Source organism: Bombina bombina, chromosome 3 (assembly GCF_027579735.1).
Source record: "Bombina bombina isolate aBomBom1 chromosome 3, aBomBom1.pri, whole genome shotgun sequence".
Taxonomy (NCBI): Eukaryota; Metazoa; Chordata; class Amphibia; order Anura; family Bombinatoridae; genus Bombina; species Bombina bombina.
The window spans coordinates 390581208-390598174 of NC_069501.1; positions in this window are offsets into that span (position 1 = coordinate 390581208).

Sequence of the window (16967 nt, forward strand, 5' to 3'; positions counted from 1 at the left end):
TATTCATTTTATTGATTGAAAGATCTAGTTTATCTGGTTGATCCTTAAAGGGACCTACCAAAAATAATGGATTTTCAATAATCATATATGTAATACAATTGTAAATGACTTTAAGATTAACATCTCCAATGTAATTTTATTATTTGTCTTTATATATTTTTCTCAAAGCTTTATCATTGCCTGATTATGATTAGCATAGTAATTCTTTTATATATGTATATATAGATTGTTATATGTGTATATATGTATATTCAAATTTTCACATCCATGTGTGTATTTATAAACTCTGCATGAATTGATGCACCTTTAACAACTATCTGAGGATTGATACAATGATACAATCCCTGTAAAGTGTTCATTTTATGGAAATAGTATTGTCTATGTGTATCCTCTTTTTTTAAAAAAAAAAAAATCATGTCCCTTTAAGTGATGGTGAGCACAATTGTTAATGAATGTATTTCCATTTCTAAAGCGTTTTTGTCCTTTTTACATGAACAAGGACATATAATCTTATTAATAAACAATCTTATTGTAATGTTGACAGCACATGTATTTCATTTTCAATTCTATCTTATTGTAAAAGTGTAACCAAATAAATCTCTGTGTGTAATGCGCATATTTTAGATGATGAATATTTTTAACCATATATGTTAAAAAAATACTTCTACTCCCATATATGGCTATAGGTAGGCTGACCATATTTCAACTTGAATAAATGACACGTTTAATCAATACATGTGTCATTATTGTTATTCCAAAACAATCTAAACATATCTTAAAACATCAATGGCATATGTATTTCTCATGTGTATCTTTTAAATGTTAAAGATATACACCATAGCTATAGTTCAAGGGACAGTCAAATCCGAAAAGATGATTCATGATTTCGTGACATTCCTAGATAGCAATCTAGACACATACTAGTTACTAAAATATAAATACGTTTCTTAGTGATATGCCAAGCTGTCAACTGAGTCCTTGTATTGGCTGCGGTTTTTCAGCGATCTCGGATGCGCCATGTTGCTTAAGACGTCACCTGCCAGGCTGTCCAATGATTCCTTGTATTGACTGACGTTCTTACGTGATCAAGAATGTGCCTTTTATTGGATGGCGTTTTGACGCGATCAAGGATGCGCCTTTTTATTTTTTTGCGTTCTTACGTGATCAAGAATGTCCCTTTTATTGGATGGCGTTCTTACGTGATCAAGGAAGCGCCATGTTAATTAAGACGTCACATGCAAAGGTAAAAAAACGTCTGATTGTATTACGTAGTCCCGCAATATTTGTTTGTGCACGTTAAACACGTTTGTGAATGAAGCCAATTTTAGAAACCTTGCGAATATGATTTTTTTGCATCATGTTACATTGTTGACCCGTAGCTGATAAAGACCACCACATTCTCTTTTGCTGGATGTCTGGTTGAACGAAAGCAAAATGTTTTCATGCATATGATATTTCGAGGCAAGTGCAAATCTCTATAGTCCATGTTGTTTAATATGTTTGTCAACAATATGTTCCTTTTTCTGAAAAATGACTGTTGTGTTTAATGTTAAAGATATCTAATTCATAAATATGCGCTATTGTGTTAGAATCAAGTAATCAATATGCATTTATCTTTATCATATGCTAAATATATGATGCCGACTTCTTCTAAATGTAATTTCGTCGTATATTTTATTAAAGGTTCATTAGACACTCACATTATAAATCAATTTTTTAATTTGTTCTCTAGTTAGATAGTCCATTGTTTAACAAATACACGTTTCATTTTGCTTCTGTTCAAATAAAAGGTAAGTAATTTTCAGACTCCTCGCCAAGCCTCTAAGTTTCATGTGAGTACCTTCTCCTGTTTGTGTATGATGGTGTATTGTCTTGTTTTACGGTTGTAATGGGGGTTCATCTATATTTTCAATAGAGCTACCCCGATTTTTTTTGAAAGTGTTTAAAGCTTTGTAATATTGATATCAGTATATGTTAATCTTGTTGTTTCTAGTAGTGTCTATTACATACAGTTCTGTTAAAAAGATAGTATACTGTCCCTTTAATGCAAATGTTTATTTTGGTATCATGTATGAGTTCCACATTGGTTAATCTCCAAATATATTATTGTTAGCATATTTTCACCCCCCACTCCTCAAAGGACTTTAAACCATATTCATTGTTAAAACAAATGTCTTTATAAAAAAAAATTAACACAATAATGTCTCTTTAAGAAAATAGACTTTATTTAACACGTCAATATAAATATTTTTTCAATATTTATTGTTTGAACAAGTACATGTAGATATACCAACAATCTGCAAATATATGTTAGCATATGTAATTTTGTTAAAGGGACAGTTTTTAAAAAGAATCATGTTTTGCATTATTCTAAAAGTCAATTTTGTAATTTCAATGATATCAAAGTTTTCTCACCAATTAATCATTTGTCTGTGTTTATTTTAATTTGCTATCTAAACCTATGAGGTTCGTGTGCTCATTTCTTAGAGCTTGAAGAGTGCATTTAATTATTATGCAATTTGACCACTAGAGGGCATTTGGATAGCATTTGTATATCTAAAACCTTGTGCTCATACAGCATATTATTTACCATGTATTGATCATTGATGTCTAAAATGTTATGTCAGAACAACAAATAAGTGGTCATTTTTCAGAGTCATATATCCAAGGGTAAGCACATAAGTCACACGTATTTCTCCATGTTTTGTTTTTTCCAGCTTGATAATGCATAATACAGTGTATTCTTTGTAATCAATAATTTTTTTAATGTCCATTTAAGCTGTGTTCTTGACATTCAAACAGTAATATGCCATCATGGATAATTGTAATGGTAATTTTGTTAGCGATTCGTGAAACAGTTTGGACATCACATCACAGAAACCAATCAATATCATGAACAAGGATAGGTATGTGATGTGGTTTTCACACACTTATAACCCACACTCTGCAAACAATCTGCCTCCATGGACCCGATCCCATAGAAGTAGATTATATACAGAGTGTGGTCCACAAGTGTATGAAAACCACATCATTACATACCTATCCATTACACATTAAATAAAATTAAACATTAAAGGAAATACTTACTTCCTCTTCCTTCCCCTCTTCCCACGGGGCTGAGGCTCTGGGAGGGTCAACTGCCGACTCTGACGAGTTCTCATTGGATATGTTGTGGGAAGAGTGGAAGGAAGAGTACTGGGACGACCAAGGTGAGGAGGAGGAGATGGCCCGGCAGCAGGAGGCCCGGCAGGAGAAGATGGCCCGGGAGCAGGAGGCCCGGCAGGAGAAGATGGCCCGGCAGCAGGAGGCCCGGCAGAAGAAGATGGCCCGGCAGGAGAAGATGGCCCGGCAGCAGGAGGTCCGGCAGGAGAAGATGGCCCGGCAGCAGGAGAAGATGGCCCGGCAGGAGAAGATGGCCCGGCAGGAGTCCGGGAGCAGGAGGCCCGGCAGCAGGAGGCAGACCAGAAGGCAGACCAGCATGCGCCTCCCGTAAAATATTTAACATCTCTTGTTGTATATTAAAGGTTCTGTTTTGCCCTTCTTCTATTCGAGTAAGTATGTCTATTATTTTGTTTTGGCCTTCAATTATTTGGTTTTGTCCTGCAATAATTCTAGTTCTGCCTTCCATATTTTGTATCCGGGAGTTACGCATCTGGTCTATGTAGTCTAGTAGAACCCGCACCTCCGCTATTTCCTCTTGTTGTGCTTGGCGGTGTACCCGTGCACGGCGGGGTGCCCGTGCACGGCGGGGTGCGGGTCCTTTAGGGGCCTCTGGTTCCGCGACCTCCTCCTTTGCTTCCGGGGCCTCTTCGTCATGGGGGGCCTGTTCGTCATGGGGGGCCTCTTCGTCATGGGGGGCGTCTTCCCTCCGAGGTGGATATTCATCCCCACCACTCTCATCCTGGGGTAAAGGAGGAGCCGGTATTTGCTGTGCTGCCTCCTCCCCAGACTCTGTATATTTGAAAAATAAATAAATGTATATATTAGCATATTTCCAAATAAAGCTTTAAATGACTTAGCTTACGATACAATTACAAATGCAGCCTCATGAATCCCCTTTGAAATCTAACAATCAATACAATGTCCTTATTTTCTAAACCGTGTTTGTGAAATCTGTGGTCAATCTGAATGTTTGAGCGTTTGTTTTCAGTCTGTTTAAATGCACACCTAACCTATAGCCTAGATACTAATGTAACCGTAAAGTAATTGTGAATGCGTGTAAACAACGTAATAGCATTAATCTGATCCTTAAAGGGACATGAAACCCAATGTTTTATCTTTCATGATTTCGAAACATACAATTATAATCAACTTTCTAATGTACTTTTCTTATCTAATTAGCTTCATTCTCTGGATATTCTTTGCTGAAAAGCATATCTAAATATGCTTAGAAGCTGTTGATTGTTAGCTGAATATAGCTGCCTCCTGTGATTGGTTCACCGTATGCATGACTATTTCTTCATTAAAGTATATCTAAAGAATAATTCAAATTAGGTAATATAAGTAAATTGGAATGTTTTTTAAAATTGTATTCTCTACCTTAATCATGAAAGTAAATGTTTGCGTATAGTGTCCCTTGAAATACATTTGTATGTTAGTTTATTCTTAAATGAGCTTACCGTCAGATGAGAATTGCAGGTTCCCGGTATCAATTCCTCCGATACCGAATATATCCACCTCGGAGATGCTGGGACGCAACATTTCCTCCCATCGGCAGTACTCGATTTCAAGTGCAGGTCCGCCACCGGTTCCTGCGGCATGTCAGGCCTCCAGGCTTAACTTTTTCTTGAGATCCATCTTGCAGTCCCGGTATCGATGTTTTATAGAGTCCATATCTCTGTTCCGGCCACCCACTGCATTGACTGCATTCCTTATCTCCTGCCAGAGCCTCCTCTTCTCAGTCGGGGTGGTCTTCTGATGCTGCAGCCTCCTATACCTGGCCATATAGGCTTCTACGAGGGCCTCCTTCTCCTCCATCGAAAACCTCGCCTCCCTAGTCGCCTTGGCCTTCCCCTGTGACGATGTCCTCTGTTTCCCGGACTGTGAAGCCCTACTCTGTCCGCCACTGGGCCCAGCCACTTGTTCATCTTGAACCAAGTGGCTGGGTCCACCCACCGCTTCCACCCCCGCTTCCTGCCCCCCTTCCTGCCCCCCTTCCTGCCCTGTTCCTCTCCCCCTCCCTCTCCTCCCCCCTCTACCTCTCCCCTGCCTGCCCTCCATCTCTTCCCTAAACTAAACCCCAACTAAGCAACCCAAAAGTGAGTGTGATCAAATGAAAGGGGGTCAAAATAAAGAACTAAAAAGACGAAAAAAGTGCTGAAAGTGTGAAAGGGATATAAATAAAAGAGGGTAAGGAGTATTTAAATGAACAAAATGAAGAAGACAAAAAGGAGGATATGTAAACGAAATGTAACTAGGGTATGGGTATGGTATGGGGTATGGGATAAGAGTAAATGGGATTACAGGGAATGGGAGTACAGGGAATGGGGTATGGAGTGTAGTATGAGAGGGTATGGGGTATGGAGTGTATGTAGTGTTATTGATAAGTGTATGTATGTATTGAATGTGTTTGCGTGTAAATGTGTCAAGTGTACAGAAAAAGCACTCGCTCGCTAACTCACACTACTACTAATTCTCACTAACTCACACTACTACTAATTCTCACTAACTCACACTACTACTAATTCTCACTATCTCACACTACCACTAACTCGCACTAACTCCCACTAACTGACTCTATCACACTGCCACTAACTCTCACTAACTCCCACTAACTGACTCTCTCCCACTCCCACTAACTCCCACTCACTCACTCACGATAACACTAACAACTGACTCTCTCACACTAACACTAACTCACTCACAATAATGCACAAACTCTCTAATCTTAAACCTCCAATCTCCAAAGACCCACCAGCAACACAGTCAAAGAAGCCCTGCTTGTGTGTTGCTTATATACCCTGTGTAAATGTTTAATGATGTACCTATTTGCGTTGTAAATTGTGTTCAGGTGTGCATTATTAGCAATGAGTATTTGTGCAATGTGTATTAGGTGTGTGAATGTGCGCATGCTCATTTGGAGTTAGTATTTGTGGAATGTGTAGAATGCGATGATGTCATAGTGGTTGTTTTCTCTAACATTGTCCAATAGTATTCTGTTTAAATGTGAATTTGCGATGGTGTGGTATTAGTGAAGTGTTGTATATGTATAGTGATATTGAATGCGATTATTTTGCTAGTTATGTATTTTTTAAATTATTCTTGTTGTTATTTTGCGTATTTCCGCATCTTAAAGTATATGCGTATTCCGTGTATTTTATTAAAATAAAATTCCCCCCGCTTGTGAATGTGTAACGCTTGTGTGCTTTGTTTAGTGCTTGTTGTTGTGACTTTTGTGGCGTGTTATTGTTGTGCATGATGTGGTATGCGTCATATGACCGAGCTGTGCGTATTTCTCGCGAGATCGAGTGTTAGATGAAAAAAGCTTGTTTGTTTGCTTTTCCATTGATCTCTATGGGAGACTGTCTAACGCGGGCAGGACTCCGCGTGTGCAATACACACGTTAGAAGTATCGTTAGGAGGTTGTTTATAAACTCTAAATACCGGAGTCAAACAATGCCGTGCGTTAGACATAAACCACGCGTAGCGTTAGCAGACCATCTACCGCCAAACTCCAAATCTAGCCGTTAGTGAGGTTATATATGTAATAACTTTTAATGAAAACAAAGTGATAAGATTGTTTTATTTGTTCATTCAATTTCACAATGTAACCAATAGGTTAAAAGTTTAGATTCTTACATTTATACACACCCTATTCTAACCTTGTTACTCTGTCTAAATTTTTAAATTGTAACAGCTGGGAGCCTGTTTTGGTTTCCACAGCTGAATGCACACAAATGTTTTTCTATTGGATTACACATATGATGACAACTTCCTCTTTTGACACACAAATGTGTATAAATTGTTAACAATTGTTAATGATGGCATTCACTTTTTTATCTGATGAAACAACCTGTTTGAGGTTGAGAAACACGTCATAACTATTAAAAGCCATTTTATTTGAAGTTGTCTGTGTTGTGGTTTATCAATACCAACTGAACAACACACAAAAGATTACACCTCTGCAGCACCTGAAGTCCAGCCAACAGGAGACACACTCAGAGTTTCAACTAGGACAAGTGCCTTTGGAGCTTGGCTTCCACAGTGTACTAGCCACTGATAAGTGCTAGCCTGCTTTCTTGCACTGGTCACAGCACAGTGTCACACCATCTGGTAAGCATAATACTTACTTATATCTATACCTACATATCCAGATGGTATCATGCTATTGTGGCGCCCTCTTTCTACTTTCTATTTTAACAGTTGTTCCACACTCTCTGGGATCAAGAGGAGCAGCCCTACTCACGTAACAGGAGGATACCTTTATCCCTTCAATTTACCACCAGTTTATGGACAATAAACAGGACTAAAACAGTAGATTTGATCTACTACACTTTAAGTGTATCACCTGGTTTTATATTGAATATTGCCTTTTTATATTTTAAATATCAGCGCTCTTTTATATATCCCTTTATTGGGATATGTTAATTGAGCAATTTAACACAGTATGCTGTGTAAGTGACAAAAACACAGGCCTGATAGAAAATTAAGTTAGATTACACTAGCAAAATATTTTAAAATTTTAGATTTTAATATTAAAATTATGTTAAGAAGTGCAATGCACATATGACTCTTTGAGTGGTCGCACTGGCTGGCTGCTACGTAGGGCAGCAATTAACAACAGTATGCTGTGTAAGTCAGAGACAGTTAGACACAGGCCTGATAGAAAATAAAATTAGATTACACTAGCATAATGGTTTAAAGACTTTTTTTTGGGAATTTAAAGAAAAATGTTAAGCACATACATATGAGTCGTGGCTGATAGCCTTGGAAGGGCAGCTATTAAAAACAGTAGGCTCAGATACACACACGCCTGATAGAAAATACTATTAGATTACACTAGAAAAATGATTTAAATTATTTTTTGGGGGGGGGGAATTAAAAAAAGGTTAAACACATATGAGTCGTGGCTCATAGACTAGGGAGGGCAGCAAGTAAACACAGTAGGCTCTGTATGTCAGCAAAACACACAGGCCGGATAGAAAATTATATTAGATTACACTATCAAACAAATTTAAACTTTTTTTTTTATATATTAAAATTAAGGTGAATTACACTAGCAAAATATATATATATATATATTTTTTTTTAATTTAAAATAATGTTATAAACTGATATTAACACTGGTGGCTGCTGGCTGGCACAGAGCAATGAACCAGAGTATATGCTGTGTGACACTGGCCTGATAGAAAATGAAAAAAAATTACACTAGCAAAATAATTACATTTTTTGGTTAGTTAAATTTAAACTAATGTTGTTAGGGAGATATCAGTGGTGGCAGTAATCACAGCATATGCTGTGAGCCTTAAACACACAGCCTGAAAGCCAGGCAAATGCTAATAAAAAAAAACAAAAACAAAAAAAAAACGGCACGAAATATAGCCCTAAAAAGGGCTTTTTGGGGTGCTGTGCTTGCAGCAGAGATGAGTGGAGTCCTTCTGGACTGTAAATACACTAGCCTAGCTATGTTTTTCCTATTAATGTCAGGAGCAAAAACACAACACGTCCTCTCATTAAGAAAGCAAGGTCATTATGATTCTAAAATGGCAGATTCCGAGTAGCTGGGAGGGTCTGTGAGGGAGTGTCTGATGTTGATTGGCTCTAATGTGTCAGGCGGCTGTGACATAAAGGGTCAAAGTTTCCTCAATGATGACACATAGGGGCGGATCGAACATCGCCATGTGTTCGCCCACAAACTCGAACAAGCTATGTTCGCTGTGAACCGTTCGCAGGCGAACAGTTCGGGACATCACTACTCTGTGACTTCCAGATGCAAGGGCCGATGTTACACGCCCTTATCCCTGCACAATCAGTCAGCTTGATGCTGCAGTGAGGTAACTCAGTGTTGCCCTGCAAGATTAAGGCATTCTATACATCAACTTAAACACACCGATGTTATCTGTATAAGCAATCAAGTTCTCTTTTTTCCTTTAAACTTATATGGATTGTTAAAATTATTGAAGATGGCCAGGTCCCAGGACTCTTTTTCTAGCTTGAATTACATCTCCATAAATGATGTTTTAACATCATGTGATCGTCTGCATCAAATCCCAATTCAGCTTTCACCACAGAGGTGTGTAAAGTTAACCCGAAAGTATCTGTCAGTTTTATACTCTGTATTACCAATACATCATACTGCATTGAGGTTACTAAATGTGAGCAGAACCTTTGCTAGACCTAAGTGTTTTAAATATTTTATAATAAACAGACAGTATTGCACTATTGGTATTTTGTTTCTGCTCTCTTCTATGACCATTAACAACACTGAGTTAACATACTACCACACCTCAGGAAGCAGTGAAGTGTGTTTATCCAGGTGCCACTGAAGTCTCTCCCTACATCATGCAGCACTTACCTCATGAGATTGAGGTAAATAATTGTAAATAGGAACACCATAGACTCACCCCAATGTTTTTTTCAGGACATTCTGTACATAACAACACAGATATAATACTAGCAAATGCAAATTTTGGTCTCAAACTATGGATTTGTACAAACAATTATTATTTATTTATGTACCTGTGTGTAAACTATGAGATTGAGGGCTAGATTAGAAGTGGAGTGGTATTTTGAGATTTAGCTATAGCAAAACTCTGCTAGGACTTACATTTTTGCGCTAGTCGGGTTGTGCTGGTATTAAAGGTGAAAGTAAACAGTTTTTTCCTCTAACAGTAACACGACTAGCACAAAAATCCAAACTTAGATTATAGTGTGTGAGTGTGTAATGTTTGTGGGATATTTCTTTATCAGACCAATCCTGGCCAGTAGTCTTCTTATCCCAGAATCAAGTGGAAAGATAAGGAAAGATTCCAGAACTAAACTTAACAGATTGAAGAACTGAGGTAGTACAGGAACATTAAAAACACCATATGCTGAAAGGGTTATTGAGGAGCAGGTCACAGAGAAGGTACAGAAGTAAGCAAAAAGTTCTATGCCCCTGTGAAACACAAAAAAAAATGTTCACCAGGCAGTGCACGGTTCAGTGAGAGCAGGCAGTCCAATGTTTCTGATAATTCAAGGGTTAAGCAAAGGAATGGTCAATAGGCAATGCAAGGTTCAGTAACAAGCATGCAGTCCAATCTATCTGAGTAGCAAAAGGGTTAAGCAGAAGAATGGTCAATAGGCAAGGCAGGGTTCAGTAACAAGCAAGAAGTCCAATCATTCTGAGTAGCTAAAGGGTTAAGCAGAAGAATGGTCAATAGGACATGTAGGGTTCAGTAACAAGCAGGCAGTCCAATAAAGCACAATAGTAAACACCAAAAAATAGCACTCAGGAGAACACAGAGGCAAACCTATACTAGGGCACTTACAGACTGAAGGAGTTAACCATAAATAGATGCAGGCTTGCACCCAGGTGGAGGCAAAGGTGCACATAGAAATGAGCAGAAATTGTGGCGTGCAGTTATGACGTCACTGTCACGTGACGCACAACAACCAGATGCAGCTATTTAAACGGCCAGAGGAGGGGAAGGGGCAGAATCATAGAGCAGAGGTGGCGGTATGACAGTGATGCACTGTATTCTACCATAGAAATCAATGGAGGGGGAAAAAAAAAAAACCTAACACCCCTCTATCTCACAAACACAATCGCATATTCATATTCCCCATAGAAGTCAATGGAGAAAAAAAAAAGTTGAAAAGAAACACTAACTGCGAAAAAACAAAACATATTCTCATTAGCAAATTTAATATTTACAGTAAATACATAGTTAAAATCTTTATTAAATATGAATTTTGCATAAATATACTTTTTCATGTTGTCATCTGTTTAATGGCAAAAGGCTCTAATACACACACACAAATATATATATATAGTACCACAGAAGAATGCACTCTCAGGCTTTTCTCAAAGTGAAAGCAGCAAAGGTTTATTGCACGTTCTTGGGTTGATTACATCCCCTTCATCAGAATTCTGATGAAGGGGATGTAATCTCTCAGAAAACGTTCAATAAACCTTTGCTGTTTTCATTTTGAGAAAAGCCTGATAGTGCTTTCTTCTGTGGTACTATTCAAGGACATTTTTGCACCCAGGTAGCTGTCATTTTGTTGGGTGGATCTGCAGATTGATTTTGATATTTATATATAATGTCTATATGTGTGTACATATATTTATGTATTTATGTGTATATTTGTATTTACAGACATATATACACATATAAATACATAAATACATATGTACATATATAGACATATGTATATATACATACAAATACATATTTAGCAATATATTTGTATGTATCTCAATGTTAAAGTCCTTATGCAGCTTTTTTTCCTATCACCTGAGATCTTCTTATATTTGAGGACTTATAACTTTTATGTGCAATATTTTTTTAAAATATATTTTTTTAGACATTGATAATATGAGTGCAAGTTTACTTTGTAATGTGTTTTCTAAGTGCTTTGTGCAACTTTTTTTTCTCTGGAAAACAGTTAACCACTGCTCTGAGATCACAGTAAATATTCTCCCGTAAATAAAGATTGTGCTAGCAAAACCGTTATTTTGCTGAACTTGTAATACAAGTGCAATGGAAAAGGGGGGTGAACGATTACAATAACACTAGCACAATCATTTGTGCGCCGCTTGTAATCTAGCCCTTAATAATTTATTTGCCATCTTAAATCTTGTATTCCATTTCTGTACTTCGTACATGTTGTACAAATTGCACTGGGTGAATATATTCAGCACGCAACAGGATCAGACAGCAAATTAGAATAATCTTAGCTGCACTAAAGGGATATTAAACATACATTGAAAACTACATGATTATGCAAACCTTAATTTATAAGAAGACATTTTGCAATTAAAACTGCAGCTTTATTTTGTCAAATGAGTATTCTGTTTTATGTTTATTCTTTTCACTGATTTCCCTGTACCCCAGAACAAACAAACACTTCTAACCAATCACAAACTTATATTCAGATATAGCACAAACTCTCGGCTAAATTACAAGTTTTGCGTTATGGTAAGGTACGGCTATACCGCTGAAACCTTACAAGAGGAAAAAATCTGAAACACTAGACTATTTGCAAAGGATGGAAGAATACTCCCTGAGAGCGGAGGCACGATCTGATTTTTATTCCTCAGTCTGGTGCCAGTGGGATGAGTATCGGAGAACTAACTCATAACTGGAAGGTAGTCACTCTGACATTCAAGGCATATACATTACCCCGGGGCGAATTAATAGATCTCCCAACCTCATACAACAGTCCTCTACCCAAGGCCCCTTCTCTACTTCCCTCTCCCCCCCCTCCCACCCCCTTTTTCCCACACTTTACCTTCCCCCTCCCACCTCTCCCCTTTTTTTTTTTTTTTCTCCCTTACCGCTTCCTTTTCTTTTCACCTCTACCACACTTGATGGCTTATAGAGAGGCTCCTCGGACCCTGCAACCAGTAACACTCTCTATGTGTTTACATTAAATGCAAAATCACACATATCTCCCCTCCCCTTTTTTTTTTTTTTTTTTTTTTTCTTTTTTCTCTTTTTTTCTTCTCATTCTACGATTCCTGAATTTCATAACCAACATACCGCTGTGCATTGGGAGGCAACTATTTTGCTTCTCTATGTACACTTGATAATTCTATATGTATACCCTGAAATGTATATTTGATTTCAAATAAGTTCTTATCCGTTTTGTGATGACTGTTAAGATGTTTGCCCATTGCATTGCACATTGTGCCTTTTGACTTCCTTCTTATTTCCATGGAGGTCTTGGTCCCACTGATGGATCTGTTTTGCATAGAGGTCATTGCGAATTTAATAATAACAAAATGAGGTGTTCCAAAATGTTCACACATGTCAGCCTGTCGTATATTGTACTGTGTTTAATTTCTTACTATGTTAGCCCTGCTTGTACCTGTAACGCACTGTATGTCGACTGATGTGTATTGTTTCTGTTATTGTTTACCACCTCAATAAAAACAACCTTTACAAAAAAAAAAAAATCTGCAGGCACAACTCCAGACCGCAATAGCTTAAAACAGTGTTGTTCTTTATCATTCTAAAATAAAAAATACATGCAGACAAGGCAGTAGAGGAAACAGACAGTCTAACATGTTTCGTGCCTCTGTGTGCGCTTACTCATAGACTATAGTCTGCGTCTGAACTCTAAACCTTAATAGGGTGTAGAAGCAGCCAGATTTAACCACTTCATGCCCCAAAAGGAATAAAATAAGATTAAAAACAATTACCTATATGACACTGAAATATCATTGCTGTGATCTATAAATATAATTAGTCAATATTAGACTAGTGTATAATCCTATTATTTCTATATAAGAAACAATAAATTAATAATACCAAAGATAGAAACATATTGACATTAATAGCAAAAACAAATAGCACATATTTGTAATTAGTGATGTCGCGAATAGTTCGCCAGCGAATAGTTTCCTGGCGAACATAGCTTGTTCGCGTTCGCAACGGCGGGTGAATATATGCGATGTTCGATCCGTCCCCTATTTGTCATCATTGAGTAAACTTTGACCCTGTATCTCACAGTCTGCAGACACATTCCAGCCAATCAGCAGCAGATCCTCCCTCCCAGACCCTCCCAGCTCCTGGACAGCAGCCATTTTAGATTCATTCGGAAGCTGCATTGTTAGTGAGAGGAGGGACAGTGTAGCTGCTGGTTAATTAATAGGGAAATTGATAGCTAGGCTAGTGTATTCAGTGTCCACTACAGTCCTGAAGGACTCATCTGATCTCTGCTGTAAGGACAGCACCCCAAAAAGCCCTTTTTAGGGCTAGAACATCATTTTTTCCCCGTGTAATCTAATTGCAGTTGCCTGCCTGCCAAGCCACTTGCCCAGTGCCACCACTCATATCTGGTGTAACAGCAGTGCAAATTTAAAAAAACAAACTTTTTTGACTGTGAAACATCAGTCTGCTAGTGTAATCTAATTGCAGTTGCCTGCCTGCCTGCCAGCGTGTGTGCCATGCCCACTTGCCCAGTGCCACCACTCATATCTGGTGTAACAGTAGTGTAAATTTAAAAAAAAAAAAACATTTTCGAATGTGAAACATCAGTCTGCTAGTGTAATCTAATTGCAGTTGCCTGTCTGCCAGCGTGTGTGCCAGGGCCACTTGCCCAGTGCCACCACTCATATCTGGTGTAACAGTAGTGTTAATTTAAAAAAATAAAACTTTTTCGACTGTGAAACATCAGTCTGCTAGTGTAATCTAATTGCAGTTGCCTGCCTGCCAGTGTGTGTGCCAGGCTCACAGCATATACTGTGCCTACTTGCCCAGTGCCCCCACTCATATCTGGTGTAACAGTAGTATAAATTAAAAAAAAAAAAAAATTTGACTGTGAAATATCAGTCTGCTTGTGTAATCTAATTGCAGTTGCCTGCCTGCCTGCCAGCGTGTGTGCCCGGCTCACAGCGCATACTGTGCCCACTTGCCCAGTGCCACCACTCATATCTGGTGTAACAGTAGTGTAAATTTAAAAACAAAAAAATTTTTGGACTATGAAACATCAGTCTGCTTTTTTGTGTCAGGCTCACAGCGTATACTGTGCCCACTTGCCCAGTGGCACCACTCATATCTTGTTTAATAGTAGTGTAAGTGTACATTTAAAAACAAAAAAAACTTTTTGGACTGTGAAACATCAGTCTGCTTTTTTTGTGTCAGGCTCACAGCGTATACTGTGCCCACTTGCCCAGTGCCACCACTCATATCTTGTTTAATAGTAATGTAAGTGTACATTTAAAAAAAACTTTTTGGACTGTGAAACATCAGTCTGCTTTTTTGTGTCAGGCTCACAGCATATACTGTGCCCACTTGCCCAGTGCCACCACTCATATCTTGTTTAATAGTAGTGTAACTGTACATTTAAAAAAATAAAAACGTTTTGGACTTTGAAACATCAGTCTGCTTTTTTGTGTCAGGCTCACAGCGTATACTGTGCCCACTTGCCCAGTGCAACCACTCATATCTTGTTTAATAGTAGTGTAAGTGTACATTTAAAAAAATAAAAACAACTTTTTGGCACTGTGAAACATCAGTCTGCTTTTTTGTGTCAGGCTCACAGCTTATACTGGGCCCACTTGCCCAGTGCCACCACTCATATCTTGTTTAATAGTAGTGTAAGTGTACATTTAAAAAAATAAAAACTTTTTGGACTGTGAAACATCAGTGTGCTTTTTTGTGTCAGGCTCACAGCGTATACTGTGCCCACTTGCCCAGTGCCACCACTCATATCTTGTTTAATAGTAGTGTAAGTGTACATTTAAAAAAATTAAAACTTTTTGGACTGTGAAACATCAGTCTGCTTTTTTGTGTCAGGCTCACAGCGTATACTGTGCCCACTTGCCCAGTGCCACCACTCATATCTTGTTTAATAGTAGTGTAAGTGTACATTTAAAAAAATAATAACTTTTTGGACTGTGAAACATCAGTCTGCTTTTTTGTGTCAGGCTCACAGCGTATACTGTGCCCACTTGCCCAGTGGCACCACTCATATCTTGTTTAATAGTAGTGTAAGTGTACATTTAAAAACAAAAAAAACTTTTTGGACTGTGAAACATCAGTCTGCTTTTTTTGTGTCAGGCTCACAGCGTATACTGTGCCCACTTGCCCAGTGCCACCACTCATATCTTGTTTAATAGTAATGTAAGTGTACATTTAAAAAAAACTTTTTGGACTGTGAAACATCAGTCTGCTTTTTTGTGTCAGGCTCACAGCATATACTGTGCCCACTTGCCCAGTGCCACCACTCATATCTTGTTTAATAGTAGTGTAAGTGTACATTTAAAAAAATAAAAACGTTTTGGACTGTGAAACATCAGTCTGCTTTTTTGTGTCAGGCTCACAGCGTATACTGTGCCCACTTGCCCAGTGCAACCACTCATATCTTGTTTAATAGTAGTGTAAGTGTACATTTAAAAACAAAAACAACTTTTTGGCACTGTGAAACATCAGTCTGCTTTTTTGTGTCAGGCTCACAGCTTATACTGGGCCCACTTGCCCAGTGCCACCACTCATATCTTGTTTAATAGTAATGTAAGTGTACATTTAAAAAAAACTTTTTGGACTGTGAAACATCAGTCTGCTTTTTTGTGTCAGGCTCAATGCGTATACTGTGCCCACTTGCCCAGTGCCACCACTCATATCTTGTTTAATAGTAGTGTAAGTGTACATTTAAAAAAAAAAAAACATTTTGGACTGTGAAACATCAGTCTGCTTTTTTGTGTCAGGCTCACAGCTTATGCTGAGCCCACTTGCCCAGTGCCACCACTCATATCTTGTTTAATAGTAGTGTAAGTGTACATTTAAAAAAATAAATACTTTTTGGACTGTGAAACATCATTCTGCTTTTTTTGTGTCAGGCTCACAGCGTATACTGTGTCCATTTGCCCAGTGCCACCACTCACATCTTGTTTAATAGTAGTGTAAGTGTACATTTAAAAAAATAAAAACTTTTTGGACTGTGAAACATCAGTCTGCTTTTTTTGTGTCAGGCTCACAGCGTATACTGTGTCCATTTGCCCAGTGCCACCACTCATATCTTGTTTAATAGTAGTGTAAGTGTACATTTAAAAAAATAAAAACTTTTTGGACTGTGAAACATCAGTGTGCTTTTTTGTGTCAGGCTCACAGCGTATACTGTGCCCACTTGCCCAGTGCCACCACTCATATCCGGTGTAACAGTAGTGTAAATTTAAAAACAAAAAACTTTTTGGACTGTAAAACATCAGTCTGCTTTTTTGTTCCAGGCTCACAGCATATACTGTGCCCACTTGCCCAGTGGCACCACTCATATCTTGTTTAATAGTAGTGTAAGTGTACATTTAAAAAAAACAACTT